Consider the following 20,622-nt stretch of genomic DNA (forward strand, 5'->3'; position numbering starts at 1 on the left):
TGGCAAAATGCCTCATCGCCAGAACTTTCCAACAAGCCCCAAGACGTAGCTTGGCTGGTGTTGAGAAAGGCCCTCCCCATCAGATCCTTCCTACACGCCAGGAGTCTCACCCACTCTGCACGTTGCCCTCGAGGTGGCTGTGGTGGGGACGAGGCCGTTGTTCACCTCCTTGTGGATTGTGCCTTTGCACAGAAGGTCTGAAGAGAGATGCAGTGGTTTCTGTCGAGGTTCATCCCGAGCAGTTCTGTGACACAGGACTCTGTGCTCTACGGGCTGTTCCCAGAGGGACACAAACACACCGAGACAAACATCAAATGCAGCTGGAGGATCACCAACTCGGTGAAAGACGCTCTTGGGTCTGCCCGAAACTTGTTGGTCTTCCAGCGCAAAGAGTTGTCCCTGACTGAGTGTTGCAGACTGGCACATACCAAAGTCCAGGACTACGTGCTGAGGGATGCACTAAAGCTTGGGGCAGCCACTGCAAAGGCGCAATGGGGAAAGGTCGCTGTGTAAGACCTTTCTGCCACAGTGCACTGAGGGGCTGGGAACTGTTGAGAGCCCCTCGGGCTGTACAGCTCACAATGAATGTCTGCATTGAATACTAATTGTATTATAAATGTATTGAAGCCCCTCAGAGTGCAACATGATGTATGTTGATAACTCCAATACCTTTGTCTGATTGTCTGCATTGACCAGATTGAAATGATTGTAATATTCATTGATTGTATTGATGCACCTTGTGATCCATGTGTAAAAGTTGAATCTGATTGTACTTTTGTGATGGTGATTTTGAAATGGTTTGGAATGTTCTTCCAGGTATATAAATATATTTTTCAAACAAAGTTAAGGGAATCATCCTGCCCACCTCCCTCTCTCCAGCTCAGAGGGGCCTTGTCTAATTTGACTGGGACTCCCATTTACAATAGACAAAGATTTTTAAAGAAACTCCACAGCTGTGACCCTAGACAAACATCAACTGTTGTCCTCATCTTGACATTAGAAGCATCACTACCATCAGATCCAATCTGCAGCCGGCCAAGACAGCAAACTACAAACTGACATTTTATTTTCACACAGTTCCCCCCTCCTCCTGTAATCTGTACTTTTCAGTGTTTGGGCCTGTGTTTGTTGTACAGGTCAGATCTGGTTATATTTTACCCAGGTCAGTTTTTCTAATATGGAAAAAACTAACCCCTTCCTTTGTTCAACCAGGAAAACCTTCCTGACTAACTCCATCATCACAGCACACAAACAGGCAAGTACTCAACAAATTGCTAGTACTGGTGGGAGTAACTATGACTCTCTGGTGGTGGTCTCACCTGTGAGCCTCTCTGGTTAGTAGTTACGTGACCTGTGTTGGTTTGGTGCTCTCGCCATCCACAGCGTTGGTCGTGCCTCCTGCCGGTAACAACGTCACCGTTATCCCAGTTGGCACAGAAAAGGTTTTGTTGGCTGAACGACCTTATAAAGAGCACCGTGTTGGTTGTGGTCTGCCGAGACCAGCAATTTCGTAAAAAAATGTATGACCGTTGGTCAGAGTGGCCCGGTTGGGAAGCGACCCGGATAAAAAACATCCCGGCAGTTGTACCTTCTGTAGCAGGTCACTGTGTAAATTGCAATTGCTACACAAGTGCTAGTTCCGAGCTCAACGGACTAGAGAAAAAGTCCATCTCAACACAAACCACCGAGGGGGACTCGAGGCCGTATAGACATTACCTACCCTACGGGGAACCTGTGAAACAAGCCAGACTGCAAGATCCGGAACCCCCAGTAGTGAATGTCATTCAACAAGTAAAGGTATCGGAGTCAAGCCCTCTCAGCGAAAGGGAGGACACGACAGCCATAAGAACGCTGACCTTTTATAACACGAAGTTAGAGGGAACGTTAACTTTGGACGGGAATGGGGTGGTGGAACCCCAAGATGAGACAGGTGCCCCACCTATGTCGAGCCTGTGGTGATGCCACCCAGTGACAAAACCACACAGAGAAGTGGAGATCCAATATCCCGTTGATGGGCTGCTCTGCAGTCAGTGCAATCTGCTACTCCCCGGGGTGGGTGAGTTCTGCTAACACACGGCCGTTAGACACCAGATCAAACACGTTCGTACGATAATGTTCCAAGTGCAGAAAAACTGGCGAGTACCATTCCATTGCTGGTCACTATAGCAAGTGTAAAGGGGTCAGGCCACCCCTCACCGGTACGATCTATGCATGTGAACACTGCCAAATGCAATTCACATGGCAAATTGGGCTCAGCTAGCACGAGCGTCCCAGGCACGCCGAAGTATGAAACGCAATATGATTAGCAGCTCACCTACCACAGGGAAAGCCTGGCCGGAGAGATTACAAATGGACGAAAGAGGAAACGGACGACCTCATAGCATTGGTGAAGCGGTACGAAGGCCGTGCAGATATTACCAAATTGCAGCCCATCTAACATTTAAAAACAAACAGGCAGATTGCTTCAAAGAGAAGATGTCTCCTGAAAGCAGAGCAGAATACAACGAGCATACCAACGCCGCAAAGCAGCCAGATAGAAGGTGCTTTGGGAATGGAAACTCCACAAGAGGGGGGATGATGCAGAGGTGGTGTTGGGGAACAGTCCCCAAACGACAAGGAATGTGAGACCCCCGGCCAGTATCCCTAAACACAGGGATCTGGATGATCAGCTGAGGAACTGAAGGCGGTACGGGATGACCCTGAAACGAGAGCCCTGGCCATCGGCCTCGTTGAAAGCATCACAGATGCGATACTGTCTGAAGGGAAGGAAGAGCAAACTGGCAAGCGGTCCAGGAAGACAGTTGCTCACCCCAAGGACGGAAGCAGAAACACGAATGCAAAGAAAAAGTGGGCAGCTAAAAAAGCACATTTCAAATCTACGCAGTTGGCGTACAAACCCGACAGACGAAAGGTAGCACAGCAAATCCTGGGTGCACAGTCCACCCTGCAATGTCCACTCAGCAAAGCTGAACTGGGAGAGAGTCTTACAGATAAACTCACCAAGCCAAATAACAAAGCAAACCTTCAAAAGTTTTCATCATATAAGGGAACGAGAAGCTACGATTCTTTGAAAGAGCCCATACAGAAGGAAGAGGTTGAGCGGGTGATAAAGGGCATTGATAAGAACACGACAGGTCCTGATGGGAGGAAGTGGGAAGACATCAGTGACAACCAGGTGGAGTATGAGGACAGGATTCCACGCCTCTTCACCCTCTGACTTATGTCAAGTCCCATCCCTCGGGTTGTGAAAAAGAGTCGTACGGTTCTCATTCCAAGACAGACGACGCTGAGAAACTGAAAAGCATTGACAACTGGCGGCCAATAATGATTGGCCCGATTTTATTACAGCTCTTCACTAAGATCATTGCCAAACTCCTAAGTGAAGCGGTCCAGATCAACCCCAGGCAGCAAGGGTTTCTGGTGGTGACTCCTGGTTGTAATGAGAACATCATGGTTCTCAGTAATATCATTAAAAGGGGCGAAACACAACAGGAGAGAGCTGGCCGTTGTCTTTGTGGATCTGGCTAAGGTGTTCGATTCCATAGGGTATAAAATGCTCATCAAGGCACTTCAGAGAGTGGGGCTGCCAAAATCATTCATCGCAATGATCACAGATCTGTATTCAGAAACAAACACATACATTGAATGTAAAGACGGCCAAACAAAACCCATCAACATCATGAGGGGTCAAGCGAGGTGACCCGTTATCACCAATACTGATTAACATAGCGATGGATCCTCTAATCTGCTCCCTACAGGAGGCACAGTTGGGTGTCCACTTGCCCTTTCGGGGAATGCAGATTAGTTGTTCAGCTCTGGCGTTGGCTGACGACATTGCTTTGCTCAGTGACTCCCATGCCAGCATGACCAAGAACTTGGCCATTGTACAGGACTTCTGCCAAAAGATGGGGTAGGAGATGAATGCCGGGAAGATTAAGGGCGTCCACTTCATCCACAAGAGGAAGACGTTTCTGTCCAACAGCATGGCTAACTGGCAGCTGAGAGGAGGTCCGATCTCTTACCTATCACCAGGAGAGATGGAGAAATATCTGGGTGCCAGAATCGACCCCTGTGCGGGGGTAACTGAGGAGCAATGGGGATCCAAAATCGGTGTATGGATAGAGAATTTGAAGGAGGCAGCACTTTGACCTATCCAAAGGATTGAAATCCTTAAAACCCATATGATTCCAAGAATCTACTTTCACTTAATCCTCGCAGAGGTTTGACAAAACACACTGGTTAAACTAGATCAATCCATCAAAAATGCAACAACAGAAATCCTCCACCTTCCACTGCGTACAGCGGATGGAGTACTTTACAGCAGCAACCGAAATGGAGGTCTAGCCATGCCGAGACTTGAAATCTAGATTCCTTCCGCCATTATCCGGAAACTAGAAGCGTTGGAGAGCTCACCGGACGGGGTGATAAAGACCTCATTTGAATTCAGTGGCATCAGTAACAAACAGACAATCGAATCCCTGAGGAATTTTAAAGTGCTCAGGGAAAATCGAAGAATCCCTCAAGGATAAAGGGGGTCCAAGAGGGACACATGAAGGAAATGGCGCGGATGAAGTTGGTATCAATATGGGATGGACGGATATTACCCAAACGTCCAGACCAAAACCCATCAATAGATATGCGGCTTGGAGAGAAGTTGTATATTTAAAGTGGACCAAACTCCAATGCCAAGGATCGGGCATCAAGTACTACGGCAGTGACTACACCTCAAACTCCTGGATCAAAACCTGCTTTAACCTCAAACTCTTAATATGAGTCTGGATTGTTCATTATTACGGTGTAATCTCTATCCAACGAGATCCAGCATAAACAGGGGAAGACAACACACTAACAAATCTTGCAGACGATGTGAGGCCCCTTTCGAATCACTGGCTCACATTTCCGGTAAATGTACATTTGTTAAAAACGCTCTGATCAAAAGACTCAATCCTGGACCGCTTGCAACAGTTTATCCCCAAATACAGCCGGACATCTCGCTTGGAACCGAGACTCTTCGGAAAGGACAGGACCCTCTGGAAACCAGACCTGGTCCTTGTCAAGGACGGAGTAGTAGGGGTGGTAGATGTCTCAGTGCAATTCGAGGACAACAACAAATAGTTGGAGAAAGCTTGGGCCGAGAAAGAGCGAAAGTACCAACATCGGAAGGACGTAATACTAGAACTGACCGGGTCACGTCCCTACAACTCTTTGGTTTCGTCATGGGAGCAAGAGGGAAGTGGCTCCACTTAAACAGCCTCATGCGATTCCTGAAGATAGAAAAGATACAAGTCCTTCACCCAGCTTATCGAGACTGACGATCTCTGACCTTGGAAGTTCTGCAAATTTTTGGAGACCAGTAATCAGAATCGTTCAGAGCCCACCTGGTGAGATATCGCAAGACCCAAGATGAAGGACGGGGAGGTTCTATGAGATGGGTATTGTATCGCTCCAGAGTGAGAAGTCCAACACCTGATTCCCCCATGGGCAGGTAAGGTGAATAATTTGTATATATGGGTTAGATGATCATGTTTAGTCTAGCATAAGGATTTTGGCAATTACCTTGATGAGTTATTAGGGAGGTGGTTGCATGATGTTAATTATAATTACATTAACTGTAATGGCTTTTCCTTTGTTAATGTAAGTAATTAATAAAAATAATGCACTTTCATATGATATAATTCAGGGTAGGTCTTCGAACCAGTAACTACATGATTGGCTACCTAGTTTCATCAGTACCAATGTGACCAACATTCACGCTCGGTCAAACATCGAGGATCATGGTCAGTTATCCCTGAGCTCCGCTTTCACCCGAGTCACTCCCCTTGGTTGTGGTTTCCTGGAGTTAAGTCACAACATGGACGAGCCACGTAAATACTCGGATTGGACGCTGCATTAATTGTGCAGGATCAAAATAACCAGAGAAACCTGCTACAATCCAATGAGGCAGGGGAGGGGAGTCTTTTAACTCCTCACCACCTGGTCTTCACACTAGCACCATTGCAATGTTCTATCTGCCCTACAAGAGAGCTTGTGTAGTTAGTACAACCTGAAAAACCAACATGTACACACTGCTTATTTCTATTACTCAAAAAAAGGAGTGCATGTAATAGAAGTTTATTAGTTCAATAGCTGCATTAACCATCACCCAAATAACAAATGCAGGACTATACAGTTAAGCTAAGCTTTGAGAAAGCTAAATGGAATTAAAATAACCTGAGAATGATGAATTTGACAATGATGGGTGCAACATCAGTGCATGGCTGCCCCAAAACCTGGATTGACAGTGAGCTGTCTAGAGCATTCAATAACCAAAATTATATTGGCTAGACCTTCAAACACAAAATTACTTCAGAACCTCTAAGGTGTTCCTCAAATGCAGTTTTTATCAGTAGCTTGTGATAATCTCAGAATAAAAACAATTAGCCAAATTGCCTGATTTAATATTAAATTTCTTCCCTCAAAGGCTTGTGAATCTCATTGACTCAGCTGTGAATGCTTATGAGTATTTTCAAACATCTTGATAAATGTTTTGATGTTAAAGGGAATTAAGGATAAGGCGATAGTGTGGACTTGGAGGTTCAAGATCAGTCTCAATAAAATGGCAGAACAGGCTCAAGAGGCTAAATGGTCTCCAGCTCCCATTTATGTTATGATCTGGTTCATTTCAGGTCCTTTATCAGCCCTTTTAATCAATCAATCACCTTTAAATCATTAAAGGTAAGCTCTGTGGATACTGAGCAAGCAGGTCATACTACCTGTAGCATGTGGAGAGTAAGCAAGCAGACCATACTGTCCATTAGTATGAAAGAAAAGGGCATTTTATTTCTGAAATGAAGCCAACACCGTAAAACATTAATGATATAAAGCTGGGCTATGACATGCAATATTGGCCTAATATCACTACATCATTGCATCCAGTTCCAGCAATTCCATGATAACAGGCCAGGTCATTGCTTAAACCACCTTGTTAGCAATTGATAACTTCACCAATTACCACATCAGCACCTGCTCCCTCTCCACTGCCCCTACTCCAGGGCTTTTTATTACTGAGTTCTGTGAATTAGATTTGAAAAATCACTGCTGTGTCAAAGCTTTGCTTCAACATCCCCAACACGAGTTGGAATGAAAACTAACAACTACTTCACCATTTTGTATTATGGAGAAGTCACATTTGAAAAGCTACATTTTTGTTGAAACAGGACAGTCTTATGAAATTGTCTTCTGGTGGGTTTTGTCATAGTGATAGCTTTTAGCTGAGGCAGTTCAGCCAGCTATCCTTCAAGCAATTCATTTCTACAACAGATTTTACACAAGCTCCTTTCTGAAATTAGCTCTAGAATCAGGTCCCAATTTTAACAAATTGAAAGCTCTCTCCCCTCAAATTGCACTTCAGTTGAATTTAAACTGAAATTTAACTCTAATACCTCCTTTTATATGAAACCTAGTTGTTAGGATTCTATTTCTCTAGAACCAAACATTAAAACTCAAACTGGGTAGCAGGATTTTGATAACCTCCTTGCCATTCCTAACAAGAATCTTTTAGAGTACAAACCATTAGGATTCAATCCTTCTCAGTCCCTTCCTCACACTGCCAATGCATACTGCAAAAGCAGCAATAAGACCACACTCAAGTCTGTATTTATACTGAAGGGAAGAGGTGGTGGTTGGGGTTTGGGAGCAACAAGCCTTAATCAATTGAGGGGGAAAGAAAGGTCACTTTCGGTCAGGAAAGTTTTTTTGGGGTGGGAAACATCACCATCTGCTGCCTGGAGGATTTTAATCCTGTTTGATGATGAAAGGCGCTGTGTAAATGGACTGTGTAGTTGAAAGCAGTTCAGCAGATGGCGCCAATTTGTAAGACTGTAAGTCTTTCCTACAGCAGAGTGAGCTTTCTGTCCCTCACAGGTTGTTGGCCTTACCATCCCTCTATAAATAGAGACGAACAACTGCAAACTTACAACTGAAAGGGGATGTGTTGGAGTTGTATCTGGGGGCTTGAGGAAGGCTGAACATGTTTGTGTTCAGTTTTAAATTAGCTTTTGTTTATGAAACCCATGACACTGGGTTTCCTTGAAGAAATAGCTATCTTTATATTGGGGGCTATTTTGAATGCTCTCAATGTTGGTTTTCCAACAGTACAACTTAACTTGGAATTATTTCAAAATGGAGATTGATAGATTTCTACAGCAAAGATGAGCATTATGGAGCCACTATGGACAAATGGTGTTATGTACAGATTGGCTATGATTTAATTTGAGTGATAGAAAGCTCATTGGGGCTGAATGAGTGGAGAGACCATAGCTGGGAAAACAAGCCTGGTCTATTTCAGCCTTTTATCACCATAATGTCTTTCCTTTTTCTTATCAATTCACATTTGAGATGGTGTTGGGGGTTTTGTAATAAGGAAAGCTAAACTGATAATTATTGATAACTATTTAATTGGCCTTCATTGGGAATAACCAGAAATGCCTAGAAATTATTTGGTATCTGAAATTTGCCAGTTGATTTTTGCCTGTGACTGTCTGTAATTTACTGGGAATAGTTGACTTGAACTGGAAACAACTGATGTCTGCAGACACTTCAATTTCTGTGTTGTGCAGGTTGTATAGTTCCTGTCTGCCATGAGATTGGATAGAGTTTGTATACGTGCTGGCTATTGAATTATATCTGATAAGGGCCAGTTAAATGTTTATTGCTGAGATGTGGTTGCAGCTCTGATTCTGCGCTAGGCAAGTGGAGGCTTGAGTGGAATGAAACTAAATGCGCTCTCTCTCTCTCTCTCTGGCTGAATTGGCAGTGAGAAAAATAATTGATGTTTCTGGCCACCTTTCACTAGAACCTTGTCATAATCTAACAATCCTTGTCAGCTTATCACCACCTTGAGGGCAATTAGGGATGGGTATTGAATGCTGGCCTTTCCAGTGATACTTGCATTAGGACGTAGACTACCTCAAAATCTGAGTTGTGAACGGTGCTGAGCATTGTGCAGTCATCAGTGAACATCCTCACTACTTCTGACTTTATGAAGGAAGGTCATTGATGAAGTTAGTTGGGCCTAGGACACTGCCCTGACGAACTCCTGTAGTGATGTCCTGGAGCTGAGATGACTGACCTCCAAAAACCATTTTTCCTTTGTGCTAGGCATAACTCCAACCAGTGGAGTGTTTTCCTGCAGTTCCTATTGACTCCAGGTTAGCTAGAGGTCCTTGATGCCACACTTGGTCAAATGTGGCCTTGATGTCAAGGGCAGTTACACTCCTTACCTTGGAAGTTCAACCCCTTTGTCTATATTTGAACCAAGGCTGTAATGAGGTCAGGAGCTGAGTGGCCGTGGCAGAACCCAAACTGGGCATCAGTGAGCAGGTTATTGCTAAGCAAGTGCTGCTTGATAGCACCATTGGTGACCCCTTCCATCTGGGTTGGGTTTGTCCTGCTTTTGTGAACAGGACATAACCTGGGCAATTTTGCACATTACTGGATAGGTCCCAGTGTTGTAACTGTACTGGAACAGGTTGGCTTAGGGTGTGACTATATAGAACCCAATGCCCACCAGGGTGGTAGAAGTGGAAGCAATCCATGATTTCAGAAGGAACTGGGCATTTGAAAGTAATACTTCCCCTTTTCTATGGGAACCCCCTTCTGTGGGAGCCAAATGGGTAAGTGGGACTGGAGGGAGGTAGCAAAGACTTGATGGGCTGAATGGCCTCTACTACTGTAACTGACTCTGACACTAAGTTACTGATTGACACAGGCCAACAGTACTCTGGTTATAACCTTGCTCATCTCTAGGAGACACTAACCATGTGGACCTGCTGCGTACCTTGCTGCTGATAGTCGATTCTGTATTTTTGCCAAAATATACTGTGCTCATAGCCATTTTGAAATGTCTTGTAGATATTCTCACGAAATGCAATGATATTCAAATCTTCCACATAGGTCATGTTGCATTCTTAAGGTACCTCATTACACAAAATAGAAACATTACAAAGATATGTTTCTGTGGTCACAGTCTGAAGTAAACTATCTAAAAGGACTACTAGTTGCTGTTGGCACACAACCCATTCTCCCCCTGGACCTTGCATGATCTCATGGCTATTGTGCTCTCAGGCTGTCAAGCTACATTACAAGGAGTTAATTGATTTGGGGAAAGTGTGAAACTGTTTTAATGGATTCTCCTAAACATCAGTAACTACAGCTGTGACCAACTGATTGTAATGGTTAATTAGCTAAGATGTAACTGGGATTGGTGGTGTGGAGGGAGGTCTTTTTGCCCCCAGGAAAGAGACCAGGAGAAATCAAGATATAAGATCTTGTTACTCTCCCCTAAACAAGTGAAGGATCGTCCAGGTGGTCTATCTAGTTGGACAATCCAAAAGTCATCTTTCAGCTAAATAATTCATTTAATTTCCATTATGAAATCCAAGGTTAACAGTTGAGGTATAAATCTCTTCAAGGCTAAAAGTTGAAATTCTTTTTCCTCTCCCCTGAGGGATCAAATCAGACACCAAGAGCACCTTTACTCTGCTGGTTTTAAGCACAAGACAGGGAACATTGACTGGGAATGTCTCTCTTTAATGACTGAATCTTCCCCCAGGAAGAGGAAAAGTGATTTTGATAATTAGTCCTGCTGCTCAGACTGAGCACTAAGGGAAGCAAATACCCGCAGTCTGGTGCACAACAGCCATCTCGTTGTTATGAGTGGAGAGAATGTTGCATTACATTTGCTTCACCTTAAGTACTTGCTGTGAAGAAACAAGTGGGAAGACCTGGGAGAGTTCCTGACTTCCTGGGTAAGTCAGCAAATAAAGATGTCACCTGTTGAACACCTGATGACTGATTTAAATTTTCTGATGGACTGTGAATAAACAGGCAAAGTGCATGTGATTCAGAAGTCCTGCTTAACCCAGTTTACACTAATATGGTTTAAAAACCACAGTCTTGAGTTTTCTTTATTATTCGTTCCTGGGCATCGCTGGCTAAGCCAGCATTTATTGCCCATCTTTAATTGCCCTTGTTCAGAGGGCATTTGAGTCAGCAATGTGGGTCTGTAGTGATGGGTTTTTACAATTTATCATACATCATAATTTGACTTTTAATTCCTGGTTTGTATTGAATTCAAATGTCACCATCTGTGGTGAGATTTGAACCTGGGTCTCAGGAACACTAGTCAGTGACAATACCACTGTCTCCCCAGAAAGTAAAGACTTTATTTCAAGCATATGCTGGGAGATGAATCCTGGTTGGTTTCTCTCACTGATACAAAGTCTGTAGCAATTTTTTAGCTTTTATTACACTTCAGTACACTACTTGGCAAAGTTTTCAATTACTTTATCACATATCCCAGAACCTCCATAAGTGAGTTGGACAATGGAAACTCTGATGTTCCCTGTTATCTCTCCCTTTTGGCCTTGGGAGATTTGTTTGTGTCTGTGCAATAACCCCATGCCTGTTTTCTTATCTCCTGAAACACTTTGTTTACCCACACTGTGAAGGCCATTAAGTTTTACCATGTGCATTCTCACCTAGGCTCCCACAGTAATGGCAGTAATATCCCAACATGCTCAAAGGGCTAAGGGGGAGGTGGTGGCCTAGTGTGGCATTGTCACTGGACTGGTAATCCAGAGACCCAGTGTAATGGTCTGGGGACCAGGGTTCAAATCCCACCACAGCAGATGGTGAAATTTTGAATCCTACAAAAGAAATCTGGAATTAAAAGTCCAGCCACTAAACCAATGTTGTTTTTGATATAAAAAAACTATCTTATTCACTAATAACCTTTTGGGGAAGGAAATGTGCTATCCTTGCCTTGTCTAGCCTACATGTGACTCCAGACCCACAACAATGTAGTTGACTCTTAACTGCCCTCTGTATTGGCTTAACAAGCCCTAGCAGTTCTTGGGTAATTCGGGATGGTCAATAAGTGCTGGCCCAGTCAGTGATGCCCACATCCCATGAACATATTTTCTTAAAAAAATAATTCTTCAGTTCCTTTTGGCTGGCTGAGGTGGGATATTCCCAAGACCTTCGACCCACCAATAGTCTAGGGATCCTACTAGAGTCGAGTGAACTATTGGATCGGTTACACTACTCTGCTCTTCTTGCTTGGTTGAAGTCCTACTGAACTAGGCTAAGTCCAGAACCACCATCTCATTAGATAGCAAACTCCTCAACTTCCACATTCCTTGGGAGGAGAGCTTTGGTTGTAGTGGATACTGGGGTAGATCCTTCATCAGCCAACATATTACCAACTGCACCATTTGGGATAGAGTCAGCCTGACCTGCAGAGAGTCAGTGACCTGTAAGTGGAAGGTGTGGTTATTGTCTCTCCAATCCTTCATATAGGAATCTTGTCCCGTCCATCAGAAAGCACCAATGCTTAGGGGAGGTTTGGATGCCTTGAAGGTGCTTTTGAGAGGACTGACCAATACCACAATGGCATAAGTGTTACTGATGAGTTTCAGGGTATTACAGGAGCAGTTGATGTAATGCTGCAATTCACTGTACAGACTCCCCATTCCGCTTCACTGTTTGACTATGGATATCTTGGGGAGCTGGTGTAGTGATGAAAGCCAGTTACAGCCGCAAGAGGGTGAAGTATTTGTTAGAGAACTGAGGGCCGTTATCTGATATGAGCTGGTCTGGGATGCCATGACTTGCAAACATCTAACTTGAGTACTTTGACCATCTCCGGTTGTATAAATTTGCTTTACATCCACGCATTTGCAGAAGTAGTCCATGCCTGAGGAAGCACCTGCCAGTGTGGACAAACGGGTCTTTCCCGTGGTCTGTTGGGGAATTGTGTGGGAATGAGTGGTTCCCTCTGATCTTGGCAGGCAGTGTTCCACAAACCTGGCAATTTTGTGATGGTCTCTATTTCTTTGGAGATACCTGACCACCAGATGGTGGATGGGGCCTGTGCCCTGCACTTCACAGATCCCCCAGATGACCCTGGTGTACCTTCTGAAGGGCATCCACCTGTAGAGAGGCTAGAATAACCAGCCATTCGCTGTTAGATCAGGAGGTGGTCTATGACAAATATATACTCTTTATATCTTCTGGAACTAAGACTAGGACGTTACTGAATAATCTAGAATTTTCCCCGTCGGCTCTGCTGTTCGAACTGCATTTTGGCTGAAACAGCTTGGTTTCTGACGAGGCCGCCCCCTGATGGCAGTGGGCGCAGATGTTTTGGTTTCTGGTCACGCTGGCCTGTAGGTGTCTGGTAGTGGTCGGAGTATACCTCCAACTCGGCAGGGACGGTGACTTCTGCCTCCTTTTTGCCACGATTTTGGCTCGCTCCTTGCAGAGGCAGATGTGATGAGCTGAACTGTGCAAGATGGTGTGGTCTGCCATCCTGCCCATAGGGCAGCACTCTCTCCACCTGCCACAAAACTTGGGTTGCAAAATGTAATATTCTGGCCATTGACCCCCAAGCTATGATTCCATGAGCCAGGCTGTTGCTTGACTACTGTGGGGGACAGCGCTCCCAATTTGGGCACAAGCCCCCAGATGTTTCTCAAAGAGGACTCTGCAGGGGTGACAATGTCAGGTTTGCCGTTGTCGTATATGGTCCTTAAGTTGATGCCAGGTGGACCATCTGGTTTGACTCCATGTTGTAGTATAAGGGTCTGTCCATACAGGGTTAATGTGGGACTGAGTACAGTACTACCCACACAGTGAGAAACAGCTAAAAGCACTTGGTAGTTTCAAAACCAATAATTTGTGATTTGACCATTTTGTACTCTAATTCAATGGCCAGAATTTTGTGGGTGGCAGAGCCAGCACGTCGGCACTTAAAATGGCGCGTGCTGACGTCAGCGCACGGCATGGCGATATTTCAGTCAGCGGGCATGCGCTCAGCAGCGGGACGTTCGCCCGCCATTAATTGAGGCCTCGTTAAGGCCCTTAACTTGCCAATTGTCCAGGATTTTGAGGGGCCCGTGTGAACTTTGGGTCGGAGCACAGGCCCAATGGGCAGGCGGGTAGGAGATTTTTTTTTAAGGAAACTCATGCAATGTCGGGATATGTGGACTCGGGTTGTTCATGTTTTCCACGAAGTTTTAATGGCTGAATGTGTTTAAAAGTTGCCTGTGTGATTGTTAGCCGTTCACATCGATTTCCAAGAGCTTCTTCTGTACTTTGAAACCAGTCTGAGGACAGTAATCTTTCTCGGGCCTGAAGCTTTCCGGAGGCCTCCATTTAACCTGGGGGTATGGGTTCTGACCCCTCCACTGGAGGCAGCTCCCCTGAGGAGGAAGGGAGGGATAGAATGAGGAGGATGCCAGAAGCTGAGGAGCGCTACAATAGGAGCCACGGCACCACAAGGGCTGTGGTAGAGAGAACCATCGGTCTTAAGATGTGCTTCGGTTTCCTGGAACGCTCGGGGTGCACTACAGTACCCCCCAGATCGTGTCTCTGTGATAGTGGTAGCATGCTGCGCTCTGCACAATCTTGTGCTGGAAAGGGGGGATGCAGTTGATGATGAAGACCTTGATACAGTGGATGAGGCTGCACATGATGAATCCAGCAGTGGCTCAGAGGGTGAGGAAGCACAGGGCGATGATGAGGGGCAGCACACTGACCCACTACTACAACAAGGAGGCAGGGACACCCAGGACACTTTAATCCAATAACCCTTCAGCTAGCTCCACACACATGGGTCAGCAGGACCAGCATTGCCTGGCACTTCCACACGTGGCACTTAGGTGCCACATCTTCCACCTCATCAGCTGCAACTAAGAGCTTAATACAGAAACATCAATGTCCACTCAAACACAACATAAATCTGTGAAAAAGAAAAATGCACCACAAACAAAAGACCCTCAGCCATGGTTACAAAGGTGGACTTTATTGTGTCCAAAAGAAAACCTCACAGCAATTTTTTGTGATTTAAAAACATGGGTCCCTATTCTAAGGCCCACACAATCACCAGTGACATACCCGTGGAGTGCCTTAAGGTGCCTTATGCTTACGTTTTCAGGTGCTACGTCTACATGCTGCCCCATCGCTCGGAGTGGCTTGAGAACCTGCTGACTCCGCTGTCCTATTGGCCTTGATGACCTTGGCGGGCGTCCTCTGGCCCGTGGAACCTGTGATAGAAGAAAAAGTACAGCATAGGAACAGTCCCTTCGGCCCTCCAAGCCTGCGCCGATCATATTGCCTGTCAAACTAAAACATTTTGCACTTCTGAGGTCCGTATCCCTCTATTCCCATCCTATTCGTGTATTGTCAAGCTGCCTCTTAAACACCACTATCGTATCCACCACCACCTCTGGCAGCGAATTCCAGACACTCACTACCCTCTGCGCAAAAAAACTTGCCCTGCACATCTCTTTAGTTTACTCCTCTCACCTTAAATCTATGTCCCCTAGTAATTGACTCTTCCACCCTGGGAAAAGATTCTGACTATCTACTCTGTCCATGCCACTCATAATTTTGTAAACTTCTATCAAGTCGCCCCTCAATCTCCGTCACTCTACTGAGAACAATCCGAGTTTCTCCAACCTCTCCCCATAGCTAATAACCTCCAGACCAGGCAGCATCCTGGTAAACCTCCTCTGCACCCTCCCCAATGCCTCCATATCCTTCTGGCAATGTGACTACCATGCAATATTCCAAGTGTGGCCTAACCAAGGTTCTATACAGCTGCAGCATGACTTCCCAGCTTATATACTCAATACCTCTGCCAATAAAGGCAAGCATGCCATATGCCTTCCTGACTGCCTTATCCACCTGCGTTGCCACTTTCAGTTACCTGTGGACCTGTACACCCAGATCCTTCTGCCCGTTGATACACTTAAGGGTTCTGTCATTTACTGTATAATTCCTACTGTCATTTACTGTATAATTCCTACCTGTATTAGACATTCCAAAATGCATTACCTCGCATTTGTCTGTATTAAACTCCATTTGCCATTCCTCCGCCCAAATCTCCAACCAATCTATGTCCCGTTGTATCCTTTGACAATCCTCTTCACTATCTGCAACTCCTCCAACCTTAGTGTCATCTGCAAACTTACTAATTAGCCCAGTTACATTTTCCTCCAAATCATTTATGTATACTAGAAACAGCAAAGGTCCCAGCACTGATCCCTGCGGAACTCCACTAGCCACAGCTCTCCATTCAGAAAAGCACCTTTCCACTGTACCCTGTCTTCCATGACCAAGCCAATTCTGTATCCATCTTGCCAGCTCACCTCTGATCCCGTGCGACTTTACCTTCTGTACCAGTCTGCCATGAGGGACCTTGTCAAAGGCCTTACTGAAATCATGTAGATAACATCCACTGCCCTTCCATCGTTGATCATCTTTGTCACTTTCTCAAAACTCAATCAAGTTATTGAGACATGACCTCTCCTTAACAAAACCATGCTGCCTCTCACTAATACCCCCATTTGCTTCCAAATGGTAGTAACTCCTGTCATGAAGAATCTTCTCCAATAATTTCCCTACCACTGACGTAAGGTTCACCGGCCTGTATTTTCCTGGATTATCCCTGCTACCCTTCTTAAGCAGCGGAATAACATTGGCCGTTTTCCATTCCCCTGGGACCTCACCCGTAGCCAGTGAGGATACAAAGATTTCTGTGAAGCCCCCAGCAATCTCCTCCCTTGCCTCCCTCAGTACTCTGGGGTAGATCCCATCTGGCCCTGGGGACTTATCCACTGTAATATTCTTAAAGATGTCTAACACCTTTTTTATCACATGATCCAGGCTATCTACACACCCTTCCCTCGACAAATCGACCACTAAGTCCTTCTCTTTGGTGAATACTGATGCGAAGTTCTCATTAAGTATCTCTCCCATTTCTTCTAGCTCCATGCACAGATTCCCACCTCTGTCCCTGAGTGCGCCTACCCTTTCCCTGGCTACCCTCTTGCTTTTTACATATGTATAAAAGGTCTTGAGATTTTCCTTAATCCTGGTTGCCAGTGAATTTACATGACCTTTTTTTTTTTAGCGCACCTGACTCCTTGCTTAAGTTTCTTCCTACTTCCTTTGTATTCTCCACGGGCTTCATCTGTTCCCAGCCTTCTAGCCCTTACGAATGCCTCCCCTTTCTTTTTGACTAATCTCACAATATCCTTCGTTATCTAAGGTTCCTGAAAGTTGCCATGCTTATCCTTCATCCTAGCAGGAACATGCCGGTCCTAAATTCTTACCAACTGACATTTGAAAGCCCCCCACATGTCAGTTGTTGATTTGCCCTCAAACCTCTGCCTCCAGTCTAAATTCCTCAGTTCCTGCCTATTATTGTTATAATTAGCCTTCCCCCAAATAAGCACCTTAACCTGAGGATTCCTGTTATCCTTATCCACCAGTACCTTGAGACTTACTGAATTATGGTAACTTTCCCCGAAATGCTCCCCTCCTGAAACTTTGACCACCTGGCCGGGTTCATTCCCTAATACCAGGTCCAATATTGCCCCTTCCCTAGTTGAACTATCTACATATTGTCTCAGGAAGCCCTCCTGGATGCACCTTACAAATTCTGCACCATCCAAACCCCTAGCACTAAGTGATTCCCAGTCAATATAGGCAAAGTTAAAATCACCCACCACAACAACCCTATTGCTTTTACATCTTTCCAAAATCTGCCTACATAACTGTTCCTCAATCTCCCGCCGGCGATTGGGAGGCCTATAGTAAACCCCCAACATTGTGACTGCACCCTTCCTATTCCGGAGCTCTGCCCATATTGCCTCACTGCATGAGCCCACCGAGGTGTCCTCCTGTCGTACAGCTGTGATATTCTCCTTAACCAACAGTGCAACTCCCCCACCTCTTCTACATCCCTCTCTATCCTGCCTGAAACATCGAAATCCTGGAACATTTATCTGCCAATCCTGTCCATCCTTCAACCAAGTCTCTGTAATAGCAATAACATCATTGTCCCAAGTACTAATCCAAGCTCATCTGCCTTGCCTGGTATACTTCTCGCATTGAAACAAATGCATTTCAGATCCCCAGTCCCACTGTGTTCAGTAATTTCTCCCTGCCTGCCCATCCTCTTAGTCCTACTGGCCATATTCACTAGTTCCCAGTCATTCATTTCACCGGCTGACCTATTGCTCTGGTTCCCACCCCCCTGCCATACTAGTTTAAACCTTCCCGAGTGACACTAACAAACCTCGCAGCCAGACACCAGGGAGGAAATGGAAAACAATGAAGGTGAACAGGGTGAAAGAGATGAACTGAAATCCTGTCGGAGAGGAGAGCAGTAGCTCTTCAAGGTGGGCATTCCCGGAAGAGAAGTGGCAGTGAATGATGCTAAATTTAGTAATATTATGGTCACCATCTCCAAAATGGCCGCCCACTGCTACTTCATCCACTTGCCCAGCTTCATTTCCTAAGACTAAATCTAGAATTGTGCTCCCTCTCGTTGGGCTTGTTACGTGCTGGCTAAAAAAGTTCTCTTGAATGCAGTTCAAGAATTTTGTGCCCTCTGTGCCCTTCACACTGCTCATAACCCAATTGATATTAGAGTAGTTGAAGTCCCAACAATTACTGCCCTATTGTTTTTGCACTCAGAAATCTGTCTACATATTTGCTCTTCTAACTCTGTTCCACTATTTGGGGGTCTATAGTACACTCCTAGCAGTGTGGCTGCCCCTTTTTTATTTGAGCTCAACCCATATGGTCTCATTTGATGCTTCATTTAGTATATCATCCCTCCTCACAGCTGTAATTGATTCTTTACCCAATAATGCTACACCCCCACCTTTTATATCCCCCTCCCTATCCTGCCTGAAAACTCTATATCCAGGGATGTTGAGCTGCCATTTTTTGCCTCTCCCCAAGCCAGGTTTCCATTATAGTGATGATATCATGTTGCCATGTGTGTATCTGTGCCCTCAGCTCATGGGCTTTATTTACTAAGCTCCTTGCATTTATATATCCTTTTAACACTGCCAAATTCCTGTGCTGTACACTTTTTAACCTGTGCTGCTTCTGTCTTTCAGTCACTCACTAATTCTCCATCTCCCATTCCCTGCTCTGAATTTCCCCTCAGGTTCCCATCTCCCTGCCAATCTAGTTTAAACACCACCCCCAACAGCACTAGCAAATCTCCCTGCGAGGATATCCATTCCAGTCCTGTTCAGGTGTAGACCGTCCGGCTTGTACAGGTCCCACCTTCCCCAGAACTGGCCCCAATGCCTCAGAAATCTGATGCCCTCCCTCCTACACCAGCTTTCCAGCCACATGTTTATTCGCTCAATTCCCCTGTTTCTGTACTCGCTTGCACGTGGGACTGGGAGTAATCCTGGGATTACCGCTTTCGAGATCCTGCTTTTCAATCTCCTTCCTAGCTCCCTAAAGCCTGCTTTCAGCGTCTCATCCCCTCTCCTACCTAAGTCATTAGTACCGGCATAGGCCATGCCCTCTGGCTGATCACCCTCCCCCAGGAGAATGTCCTGCAGCCACTCATTCAGTTCGGTCTGCCGGGTAAGTAATTGATAGCTGTGATCTGCTGTCATAACACCAGAAGGTGGTGGGTGCAGGATATGGGCTTCGCTGGCTCATCCTCTGCCACTCGGTCCTCCCTGCCTTCCCATGAGGCCCCAGGAGCTGGCTCAATGTTGAGTCTCCCAGTCCCCCTCTCGCCCTGGCTCCAGGCCCCTAAATGCAGTGCCAGGATATGATGGTGTGTCGGTCGGTACACATGACTCTGTCTGCAATATGTCACTTTGTCCCTCCAGGACAGTTGCCAATCTGTCCAGAGGAAGCTTAGCGCTTCAAGTGGGTGATGGTGCATGTAGCTTGGATGGACACCTCCACAGCCCAGGCCAGAGCGTGCAACCCGTCTGATAGAACCGTCCAATCCCCATGTGCCTCGCGCTGGATGCCCAGCATCTGCTGTTTCATAGGTGACTCCAGAGGCTCATCCTCCAACTCTGACTTAGTCTCTCAATCACCTCAGACTCTCCTGACTGCCCAAGGCCTGCTCACCACACACTCTCCCAGCAGCTGCACCCGTGAATGTCAAGTGCCCTGGCCAGATTTTGTGTGTGTGTCTTGTTGCGATGTGTGGATCTCCGCTGGTGCTTCCTTAGGGAGTTCTTCCTCGCTCTTGATGGGCCCAGCATTGACCTTCAGGGTCAGTGGAAAAGGCTTTCACCTGTGCCAGAAGAAAGGATGTTGGTTTTCTTCCAAACCCTTTCCACAGCTGTGTGAAGTGACAGTACTCAGCACCATGACAGTCACGGGCACCATGAGATGATGCAATGTAAACACTACGCACACCTGCAGCAACATCAAACTTTGCAATCTCAATGGCCAGAGTTTTGATGTTGGTTGGTAGGGGCAGGTACTCGCCCTTCCCCATCACAAGAGGTCATTGAAGCGCTTGTGGCACTGAACCCAGGTGTGTCGCACCACATCATGTGGGCTGATCCTTTCTGCTCCACCTCCCAGGCACGTTTTGTCATGAGGTGTGAGTGAGGGGAGTCCAGCTCCTCGTGCCCCTTGGCACTATGATTTTCGTGCCGTGCTGCCGCCGCCTCAATGGCAGCGATGCACTCGTGACCTGCCCTCCTGCCCAGCCGCCTCTCCAAGAGCGCTCTCGGGAATCCTCCTGTGCGCCATCGTTGCCGGCCTTTTTGCGCGGTTTTTAAACAGGCTGCC

This window comes from Cetorhinus maximus, chromosome 3 (assembly GCF_964194155.1).
Source record: "Cetorhinus maximus chromosome 3, sCetMax3.hap1.1, whole genome shotgun sequence".
Lineage (NCBI taxonomy): Eukaryota > Metazoa > Chordata > Chondrichthyes > Lamniformes > Cetorhinidae > Cetorhinus > Cetorhinus maximus.